Here is a 10745-nt window from a genome sequence, read left to right as displayed (position 1 = left end):
CGCATGGATTCAACGAAGTGCAGATTATTTGTTTGAGCATCGTTCGCCTGGCATCTTGTTCATTTGTTACTTTATGTGTACCCTTTTTTTCTTGTCATTATTACCTAAACAATGCAATATACAATATAACAACAATTTACATAGCATTTACATTGTATTAGATATTACAAGTAATCTAGAGATGATTTAAAATATAAAGGAGGATGTGTGTAGGTTATATCCAAACACTATGCCATCTTATATAAGGGACTTGAGCATCCATAGATTTTGGTATCCTCAGAGGTCCTGGAACCAGTCCCCCTTGGATACCAATGTATTTGTATGTACTTATTATTAAGTAGGCAGTTAACTTGGCTGAACCCAAGTTACGAACCCTGTCTCCCTGCAATGGACCGTAGCTCAAATGTCTGTGCAGCTTATCAAGGTTTTGTTGGCCTACTTGGAGTCAGCCCTGTGCATGTGTGGTTAAGGGTCAGCCGGAGATTTGGGGCATCTCCTCTGTGGTTCTCTCCTCTCTGGGATTCCATCCCCCTCACTTTCCAGCTGCTGATCTCTGGTTCTTCAAGCCAGTAAATCCTAATTTTAGCCATGTCCTCAAGCTAAAAATTATAAGAAAAGGAAAACTTAACTAAGGCCATTCCTTTCTTCCAGGTCTCCATCTCAGCCAGTGTTTTGTCGCTCTCCTCTGTCATCACAAGGTGGTTTTGCATACTTTGTCCCAAGTTTATAATTGTTGTCTATAGGAGGGTTGCTGTGATAGGAGTCACTTGGCCATTTCTGGAAGCAGAACTCTAGATTGTGATTGTTGCTCTAAGAATAGTGCCAGCCCTTTGGTGTAAACAGACTTGTATTTCTAAATGGTCACTCTGGCTGTGGAAGTTTACGAAGTACGTGAGTGGGAGGAGAAAAGAACAGGATGACTCAGGTTTTTGATTTGAGCAACTGGGTTGAATGTGGTGTCATTGACTGGAAGAGGAAAGAGTTTGGTGTGGAAGCTGATGGAGTCAGTTTGGGCAGGCTGAGTTTGAGATACTTGGGATTTAGCTAAATGGAATATCAAATAGAAGCTGGATATATGAGGCAGGAACTCAGAAGAGAGGCCTGAGTCCACATCCACATTTTGAAACCAAGGATAGGCAAGAGGTGAGAGGGCTAGAAACTACTGGTAGGGGCCTCACTCCTGTACAGACAGGCTGGCCTTGGTGTGGGAGAAGTAGAAAAAGAAGGAGGGGAACTAGGTGGTCAATAGCCAGGCTGAGGGAGGAATACTACATTCACTGAATCATTGTTCAGGCAGTCAACATTTAGGAGGCACCTATTGTGTGCCAGGCAAAGTGTTGGAGATACAAAGGTAAGACCTGGTTCTTCCTTTTAAAGAGCTCACGGTTTAGTAGGGGGTTGGGGACAGAAGTGTATTTGCTTGCAACACAGGGAGCTATGTAGAGCCACATACAAGGATAAATAGGGGCACAAAGCACATGGTAGACACTGCTCCCTAGGGAGATCAAGGAAGTCGCCTGTCAAAGGTGACATGAGCTAAGTCTTAGAATGTGCTGGAGTGATGGTCATATCCATTTGCAGTTGGAGAATCTGCTCAGAGAAGACCAAAGGGTGTAATGGATGGTGAGGGGTCTCCAGAAAGATTGGTAGAATGGATAATGAAAAGAAACTTAACTATGGAAGGGCCTGGACCACAGGCTGGGCCTTTGGGTGAAAGTGGCAGGAAGGCACTTCATAAATTCAAGATGAAGCACTGCTTTAACACCAGACCTGACCGAGTTGCCCTGACAGTGCCCCTTTCTCTGAAGGAATTTAAGCACAGAGCATTGGAAAAAGGTTATAGTAGGAGAGGTGGTTGGATGATATGACTGGTGGTCTTATTAGTCATGCTACCATCATGCAGTTAAAAGATGTGGTTGATTCATAATGCCATGTGCATGTCCAGGTGGTATTGTGCTTCCTGGCATGCAGAAAAATTGTGGGGCAGAAGCATTTTTACAGCAGGAAGTTAAGTGACTAGAACATTTGCATACCATCATATATAAGATGAGTTATTCAAGGAGAAACTGGGGCTAAATTTTGCCAGAAGTAACTGAGTAGGCTTCCTCTGGGATTTAGAAGGTAGGAAGACTAATTTTTCAGACTGAACTTTGAGAGAGTATGTGTTTGGTGCCTTATTAAAGAAATAGATTTGAATGAAGACTAGACCTGTAGTGAGGAAGAACACGGTCTTTAGACCTAAATTCCAACTCTGGTTCTGTCTGCTGGGTGGCTTTGGACAAGTTACTCATTCTCTCTTAGAAAAATAGTTGTACCCTTTTCATTCCGTTATTTAGAGGATGAAGTGAGAAAACAGATTTAAATGCCTATTGTTGAGTAGGCAGTCAACAAATGATCTTGGTCATGTTTATTATAATGTGGTATTAGAAGTATACACCACTTCTTTTTTTTTTTTTTGTCTTTCTTTTTCTGTCTTTGTATCTTTCTGTCTTTCTTGTCTTTTTGTTGAATATTCAAGTCCTAGGAAACTTGGTCTCTGAGTTGACTGACTTCTCTACAGGGCTTTGAACTGGACTGGTTCGAACCCTGGTGAGAATTTGCAAGTCCACCCCTAGATATACTGAATCAGAATCTACATTTTAACAAGATCCCCAGGTGATTCTTATGTATAATAAATGTAGAGACCCACTGCTCTACTAGTGGTTCTCAGAATTGGTCCCTAACCAGCAGCATCAGCATTGTCTGGAAACTTGTTAGAAATTCAAATTCTCAGCAGGGATTCAAACCGGAACAGCCAGTTCCAAGGCCCACTTCTCTAGCAGGGAGAAGCGGTTGGCTATTTTGACAAGGGACAGAGTGGAGCCACCGACCTTGACCGTGGTCGCGTCTGTTGATCGGGACATTGAGCTGGTAATTGCAGTCTAAAAAAAAAAAAATTTTTTTTTTTTTCCATGTTAGGAATGAGTCAGACGAGGGCAGCAAGCACAGCGTGTGATTGGCTGCCAAGAAACTGTATGTTAATAAGGTCTATTGCTGCTTTGAAGAATTTCTGAAAGATTTACAAGGGATAATAGTGTTTTCAATATTGGTCATAGTGACCAAATCATCATGAGATATCAAATGTATCTGAAAAGACAAATGACCTGAGAAAAATCTCGCCATCGCTGTAATGTGTGCAGCTTGCTGGGACCCAGCAGAAGCTGTGCATTCAAAGCTAAGACTATACTTTCAGGGATCATTTCTATAGTTCGTTACTAGAGAAGTTTCTCTGATCGTGTAGAGCACCGAAAACCACGAGGAGGAGGCGCAGCGTTCTCTTCTGAGCGTGAAGCAGGCTCTTGGTGTTGCTTTGCTGCAACTGCCATTTGCTATTGATGACCGTTCTTCTCTTCTTTCGGGGAGAGTAAGAGGGAGAGAACGCAGTCTGAGTGGTTTTCTTTTTTCACTTTGTCTTAAAGGTAGTTCATCTTTTTGAATAATGTGTTTCTCTGCTTGTCAGACTCATTAGACCTCTTTCATCTTTACTCATTCAATTTGCATAATGCTTTCATTTTCCTGCTTCTATCATATTTGCTTCTAGATAACACTTTTTCTTAAAGATCTTTGATTATGACTTAGCATTTATTGTTTCTTAGGGGTCTTTTGGGAAACCCTGGTGGCTTTTGGGAAACCCTGGTGGCATAGTGGTAAGTGCTATGGCTAACCAAAGGGTCTGCAGTTCGAATCCGCCAGGCGCTCTTTGGAAACTCTGTGTGGCAGTTCTACTCTGTCCTATAGGGTTGCTATGAGTTGTAATCACTTGCCAGGCGCTCTTTGGAAACTCTATGTGGCAGTTCTACTCTGTCCTATAGGGTTGCTATGAGTTGTAATCACTTGACAGCACTGGGTTACTGGGATGGTCTTTTGAAGTTGCTGAGAAGTCTAGGTTCTCTAGGACAAAAAAAAAAAAAAAAAAAAATTTTTTTTTTTTTTTTTTTAGACAAGCTTGTGTTAAATGTGGTTTTAGAATTTTATAACAGGATGAGGCTACCTAAGATATTCCACTGGTCCTGCCCCCGCCTGGAGCAAGGAAGAATGAAGAAAACCAAAGACACAAGGTCAAGATTAGTCCAAAGGACTAATGGACCACAACTACTACAGCCTCCACCAGACTGAATCCAGCACAACTAGATGGTGCCCAGCTACCAACACCAGCTGCTCTGAGGGAGATCACAATAGAGGGTCCTGGACAGAGCTAGAGAAAAATGTAGAATAACATTCTAACTCCCAAAAAAAGGACTTACAGGTCTGACAGAGACTGGAGAAGCCCTGAGAGTATGGCCCCCCAGGCACCCTTTTGACTCAATACTGAAGTCACTCCTGAAGTTCACCCTTGAGCCAAAGGTTAAACAGGCCCATAGAACAAAATGAGGCTAAATGGGCATATCAGCCCAGGAACAAGGATGAGAAGGCAGGAGGGGACAGGAAAGCTGGTAATGGGGAACCCAAGGTCGAGAAGGGGAGGGTGCTGGCTGTCATGTTGTGGGGTTGGCAACCAATGTCACAAAACAATATGTGTATTGATTGTTTAATGAGAAACTTAATTTGCTCTGTAAACCTTCACCTAAAGCACATTTAAAAAAAAAAAAAAAGGAACATAGAAAAAAAAAAGAATTTTAAAACAGGGTTTCTCTGTTTACTTAAGATCTTTTTTTTTTTTTTTTTAATCTGCCTTTTTGAGCAACATTCGCAAAGCACTACCCCAGCAGCTGACATTCTGGATTCACTTTCTTGTATATTGTTAATCTTTTTTCGGGTTTAATTCTTCATTTTGCTGGAACACATCTTCTAGAGAACCCAGCCTAAGGCACCCGCACCTTTACTCTTTATCTCTGGGCTCCAAGTCTGCTGTGCAAACATTCTTAAAAAGATATTCCAGAACAAAGACTAACATTCAGAAATGTGAGAGATTCATGGAGAATTGTCTCCCAGCAGTGACATGATTGGATTTAAGGTTTGAAAGGAAACCTCTGGCTGCTGCTTGGATAATGGATTAGAGAAGGGCAACCATGAATGTAGACCAGGTTGTGTCCACCTGAGAGGTGATCACTTGACCAGCCAGGGGAGTAGTAGAGCTGGAGAAAGGTGGATGAATTTGAGAGGTAATTAGGAGATAATTTAGCAGCACTTAGGACAGGTTGGTATGAAGAAAGGTGTCAAGGATGACCCTTGTTTTCTGGCGTGTACACTGGATGGATAGACAGTGATACCATCATTGAGGCAGGGAACTGGAAGAGGCCCAGTTTTGGGGAGCAGGCAAGATTAGTTCAGTTGGACACATTGAGTTCGAGGTGCTTTTGAGACACTCAAGACAAGATGTCAATCAACTAGCTGTCAGCAGACAAATCTGCACCTGAGGTCTAGTGCCTGCTAGGCACTGCACTCCAGAGTCAGACCTCCTGGAATTGAAATCCTGGTCTAGCATTTACTGTCTCTGTGACCAAGCAGAAGTTACTCAAGTTCTCTGTGCCTCAGTTCCTTCTTCTGTAAAACGGGTGATAATGATAACCTCAATAGCGGCATTGTTGAGAATATCAGAGCTAGAAGGGACTTTCATGGTAGGTTATTTAGTGCAATTCCTATTTCACATTTTAAAGTTAAGGACAGTATTTTTCTGTCTCTCTGCTTCTCTCACCCCCACCCCAAGTCTGTAGTACCCAGAAGTGGAGTATTTCTGTATGTGTGTACAAATGGGCATGGAAGATGTAGGGCAAAGTCTCAGGTTCATCTAGGGAGGTTGAGTTTTTACCAGCTACCCAGATGGATGAATCACTGGAACTGCTGAAGAAAGGACCTCGTAATTTCCATGAGGATAGCAATTGTGGGTCTCATTCTCCTTGTTATCTGCCACAGAGCATGAGAGTGCTGTTCTTTGAGTAAATACATGGCTGTTGTCTGTCAGGAACTGTCCAGAGGGCCTTAGGTCAGGGGACATATTATTTGTTCTTAGCCTTTGCTCTGCGAAGTACTTCTGGTCCCTAAGACAGCTCCCATTAGTAAGTGGCTCTACTCCTGCTACCACCCTCTGTGACTGCACTATGATTTGCTTCCTTAGTGTTTATGAGAAACACCTAAATGCTGTCTCACTGCTCCTCAGACAGTGCACCCAGATACCGCCTTTTTCCCCATTGAACTCCCACTCCCCAGCATTCCTACTGCCTAATTCTCTTCAATAAGGAGCCCTGGTGGCATGATGGTTAAGTGTTTGGCCACTAACCAAAAGACTGGCAGTTTGAACCCACCAGCCTCTCCGAGAGAGAATATGTGGCAACCTGCTTCCTTAAAGATTACAGCTTTGGAAACCCTATGAAGGCAGTTCTACTCTGTCCTATAGGGTTGCTATGAGTAGGAATTGACTTGACAGCAATGGGTTAAGGTCATTTTCTTAAATTTTATCTACAATTTCTTATCTGTAGGCAAAATACAACGAGCCTTTACTTGGGTAACATGGAAAGAAATAAGGACTCAAAAAAAGGTATAGAATGGAGTAATATTAGTGTTCAAAGAGGCAAGGGACAGCCATGTAGCCTTAGGGGAACAACTTAACATCTCTAAGCTTCCATTTCCTCAACTTTTTAGGATTATTTCTAAGATTTAAAGCGGTGATCCATGTTTAATAGAGGGCCTAGGTCATAGTAAAGTGCTAGAGAAATGTTAGCTTTTTTCTTTTTTTAATTAACAAGAGAAATCACATTTAAGACAGTTTGGGGGGGAGGGGTATATAACCTTACATACTCACTTGGCAAGTTATTTTTATTTTAAAAATATCATTTAGGTTGGTTTTTAGTTGGTTTAATACTGACAGGCACTCAGGAGAAAACTAAAAAGGAGCCATAGTTGACCTGCTGGTATTTAAAAATAAAGCTGATACAGTCTTCTTGTTAGGTGCCATCGAGTGGATTCTGACACATAGTGACCCCATGCACAACAGAACGAAACACTGCCCGGTCCTTCACCATCCCCACAGTCACTGCTGTATTTAAGCCCATTGTTGTACCATTGTGTCAATCAATGGTACTGAGGGTCTTCCTCTCTTTTGCTGACCCTCTCTCTACTTTACCAAGCATGATGTCCTTCTCCAGGGATTGGCCCCTCTTGATAACATGTTCAAAGTAAGCAAGACAAAGTCTTAACATCCTTGCTTCTGAGAAACATTCTGGCTCTACTGTGTACTTTTTCCAAGGCAGATTTGTTCGTTCGTCTGGCAGTCCGTGGGATATTCAATATTCTTTGCCAGCACCATAATTCAAATCACAATTCATCTTGGAACTTAACGTTTTCATTGTCCACCTCTCGCATGCATATGAAACAATTGAAAATACCATGGCTCGGGTCAGGCGCACCTTAGTCCTCAAACTGGTATCTTCGCTTCGTAGCACCTTAGAAGTCTTTTGCGGCAGATTTGCCGAATGCAATAATGTCATTTGATTTCTGACTGCTGCTTCCATGAGTGTTGTAATTGTTGATCCATGTCTTAGGTTGAAACATTCAAACAATACGAAATCAGGGATAAAAGTAGACACCACCCAGGAAAGAAAAAAAAAGTAAGTGGTTTTTGTTTTTTTGTTACAGTTTTTGTTACTTTTTACCTACCTAATTTAAAAAAATTGAGAGGCATTTTTCAAAATAAATATCTCTGTTTCTCAGTTAAGATTGACTTAGGTGTTTGTACATTATTTTGGAAAAACGACACTGGTGAGCCAGATAAACGCCTGTCACGCCCAGACTTACATGGGCAACCAGCAGTTAAGTAAAAGTGTCAAATTAAGCCACTCATTAGCTTTCGAAATTCAGGATTTTAGGAGGTAAAGTTTTTTTTTAATCTCATGCACAGAGGCTGCGTGTCAGAAAGTTAGTTGCATAGGAGCACACCCTTTGCGTTAAAGCAGTCCGGAAACGTTAGCCTTTTAAGAGACAGTAGCTTCTCATTGGCTGTTGGTCCATAATAGGCTAATTAAGAAACATAAAGTCTTAAAGTTTCTTAAAGAAAAATCCTCTTAAGAGTGTTCAGAATACTTTTTGAATGTTGTATATAAAACATACTTAGAAAATACATTTATGTAACATTGCTGAAAAGATAGTAACGTGAAAAACAAATCGCCATCTGTAAAAAGCGCGCGGCTGCCATAGACAAAGGGAAAGCTCTGAGTTCAAGGTTAAGACTATACTTTCAGGGATCATTTCTATAGTTCGTTACTAGAGAAGTTTCTCTGATCGTGTAGAGCACCGAAAACCACGAGGAGGAGGTGCAGCGTTCTCTCTTGAGCGTGAAGCTGGCTCTTGGTGTTGTTTGACTGCAACTGCCGTTTGCCATTGATGATCGTTCTTCTCTTCCCTTGGGGGAGGAGTAAGAGGGAGAGGACACAGTCTGAGTGGCTTTCGCTTTTATAACTCCCAATAAAAGATAAAATGGCCGTCTCAAGACTTAGTGCTAGTGTCTTGTTATCCAGCCACAGTAACCCTGTGTGCCTTCCTATGATGTTTTATTTCTAGGCTGGGATTTTTATTAGACTTTTGTGGAGAGCTTCTTCAGTGGTTTGGCTCCTAACAAAAAAGGTCGGTAGTTCAAATCCACCAGCGGCTTCTTGGAACAGAACAAAAGCCCAAGCCAAACCCGTTGCGGTTTGAGTTGTACGTAGGATTTCCAAAAACTGAGTAGAATTACCCCCTAGGATTTCCAAAGACTGGCTGGTGGATTCGAACTGCCTAGTTTTTAACCATTATGCCACCTGGGCCCCTGAACAAGAGTAAGGGAACATCCAAACACGTGACAGTGGAGTGGATACTGACTCATAGTGAACTCTATAAGACTGAGTAGAACTGCCCTCTAGGGTTTCCAAGGAGCATTCCAACTGCCAGCTTTTTGGTTAGCAGCCTAGCTCGTAACCACCGCACCACCAGGGCTGCATGGTTTATAATCAGGAAAGGCGTGAGTCAGATTTGCAGCCTTTTACTATACTTTTTTTTTTACTATACTTACTCAATATCCTGAAGAACCTGGCATCAGGATTGGAGGAAGACTCATTAACAACCTTGCCTGCTGAAGGTGAGCTGCTTGAAGCGCTTTACTGATGAAGGTCAAAGACTGCAGCCTTCAGTATGGATTATGTCTCAACATAAAGAAAACAAAAATCCTCCCAACTGGACCAATAAGCAACATCGTGATAAATAGAGAAAATACGTTGTCAAGGATTTCATTTTACTTGGATTCACAGTCAACACTCATGCAAGCAGCAGTCAAATCAAAAGACATTGCAACAGACCTCTTTAAAGTGTTGAAAAGCAAAGATCCTACTTTGAAGACTAACGTGTGCCTAACCCAAGCCATTAAAAAAAAAACATTGCCATCGAATCGCTTCTGACTCATAGTGACCCTATAGGACAGGGTAGAACTGCCCCATAGAGTTTCCAAGGAGCGCTTGGTGGATTCAAACTGCCAACCTTTTGGTTAGCAACTGTAGCACTTAACCACTATGCCACCAGGATTTCCAACCCAAGCCATAGTATTTTCAATTTCTTCATATGCATGTGAAAGCTGAGCGATAAATAAGGAAGACCGAAGAAGAATTGATGCCTTTGAATTGTGGTGTTGGTGAAGAGTATTGACTATACTGTGGATGGCCAAAAGAACGAACAAATCTGTCTTAGAAGAAGTACAGCCAGAATGCTCCTTAGAAGTAAGGATGGCGATGACTGAGACCAGGACACCAGAGGTCATGGTCCCCAGACCTTCTGTTAGCCATTCCCAAAGCCAACTCTTCAGATTGGACTATAAGATAGAAAATGATACTGGTGAGGAGCTTCTTGGTCCAAGTAGACACATGAGATTATGTGGGCAGCTCCTATCTGGAGGGGAGATGAGGAGGCAGAGGGGGACAGAAGCGGACTGAATGGACACGGAAATAAAGGGTAAAGAGAAGGAGTGTGCTGTCTCATTAGGGGGAGAGCAACTAGGAGTATACAGCAAGGTGTATATAATTTTTTAAAAATACTTTTCATTGTGCTTTAAGTGAAAGTTTACAAATCAAGTCAGTCTGTCACATATAAGCTTATATACACCTTACTACATACTCCCATTTTGTATATAAATTTTTGTATGAGAGACTGACCTGTAAATTTTCACTTAAAGCACATTTAAAAAAAAAAAACAGTAAGGATGGCGAAACTTACCTCATGTACTTTGGACATTTTATCGGGAGGGACCAGTCCCTAGTGGAGAAGGTCATGCTTGGTAGAGAGTCAGCAAAAGAGAGGAAGGCCCTCAATTAGATGGACTGACACAGTGGCCGCAACAATGGGCTCAAGCATAGCAACTACTGTGGGGATGGCACATGACTCGGCAGCGTTTTCTCTTGTATGTAGGATCGTTATGAGTCAGAACTGACTCTACAGCACCTAACAACAACATCAATCACTGTGATTAGGTTTGGGGAGTGGAGTGAAGTGGCAGGAGTGAGGACCATTAGGGACATACTGCGTTCATCTACATAAGAGCGATGGTTGTGGTGATGAAAATAGGGAAAAATTGACCAGATTTGAAAGCTATTCAAGAGGTAAAATCATCAGAACTTTGGGATTGGTTAAATCTGGGCATGAGGGTGTCTCAGGAAAAGACAACTTGCAGTGCAGTCAGTGAGACAGAGGCATAATATGCTGACCATACCATCTAATTTTAATCTGGATTCTAGACTAACAGTTACGTTTTT

The 10745-nt window shown here is 42.0% G+C and overlaps 1 protein-coding gene and 2 non-coding genes across 3 annotated transcripts in view; all 3 read left to right on the top strand.

Annotated features, from left to right (window-relative positions):
- TEX14 (testis expressed 14, intercellular bridge forming factor) overlaps positions 1-10745 on the top strand; it is a 109098-nt gene that overhangs the window by 26788 nt on the left and 71565 nt on the right. The gene's annotated exons all lie outside the window — the stretch shown is intronic.
- Positions 3217-3433, top strand: LOC111751801 (small nucleolar RNA U3). Its single transcript, XR_002786883.1, has one exon. It is a non-coding gene; the product is annotated as a small nucleolar RNA U3 (small nucleolar RNA).
- Positions 8198-8416, top strand: LOC111751804 (small nucleolar RNA U3). The gene has a single exon (XR_002786886.1). It is a non-coding gene; the product is annotated as a small nucleolar RNA U3 (small nucleolar RNA).

The sequence above is a fragment of the Loxodonta africana genome, chromosome 18 (genome assembly GCF_030014295.1).
Source record: "Loxodonta africana isolate mLoxAfr1 chromosome 18, mLoxAfr1.hap2, whole genome shotgun sequence".
Classification (NCBI taxonomy): domain Eukaryota; kingdom Metazoa; phylum Chordata; class Mammalia; order Proboscidea; family Elephantidae; genus Loxodonta; species Loxodonta africana.
Note: the sequence above shows the minus strand (reverse complement) of the source record. Positions and strands in the feature narration are given on the sequence as shown.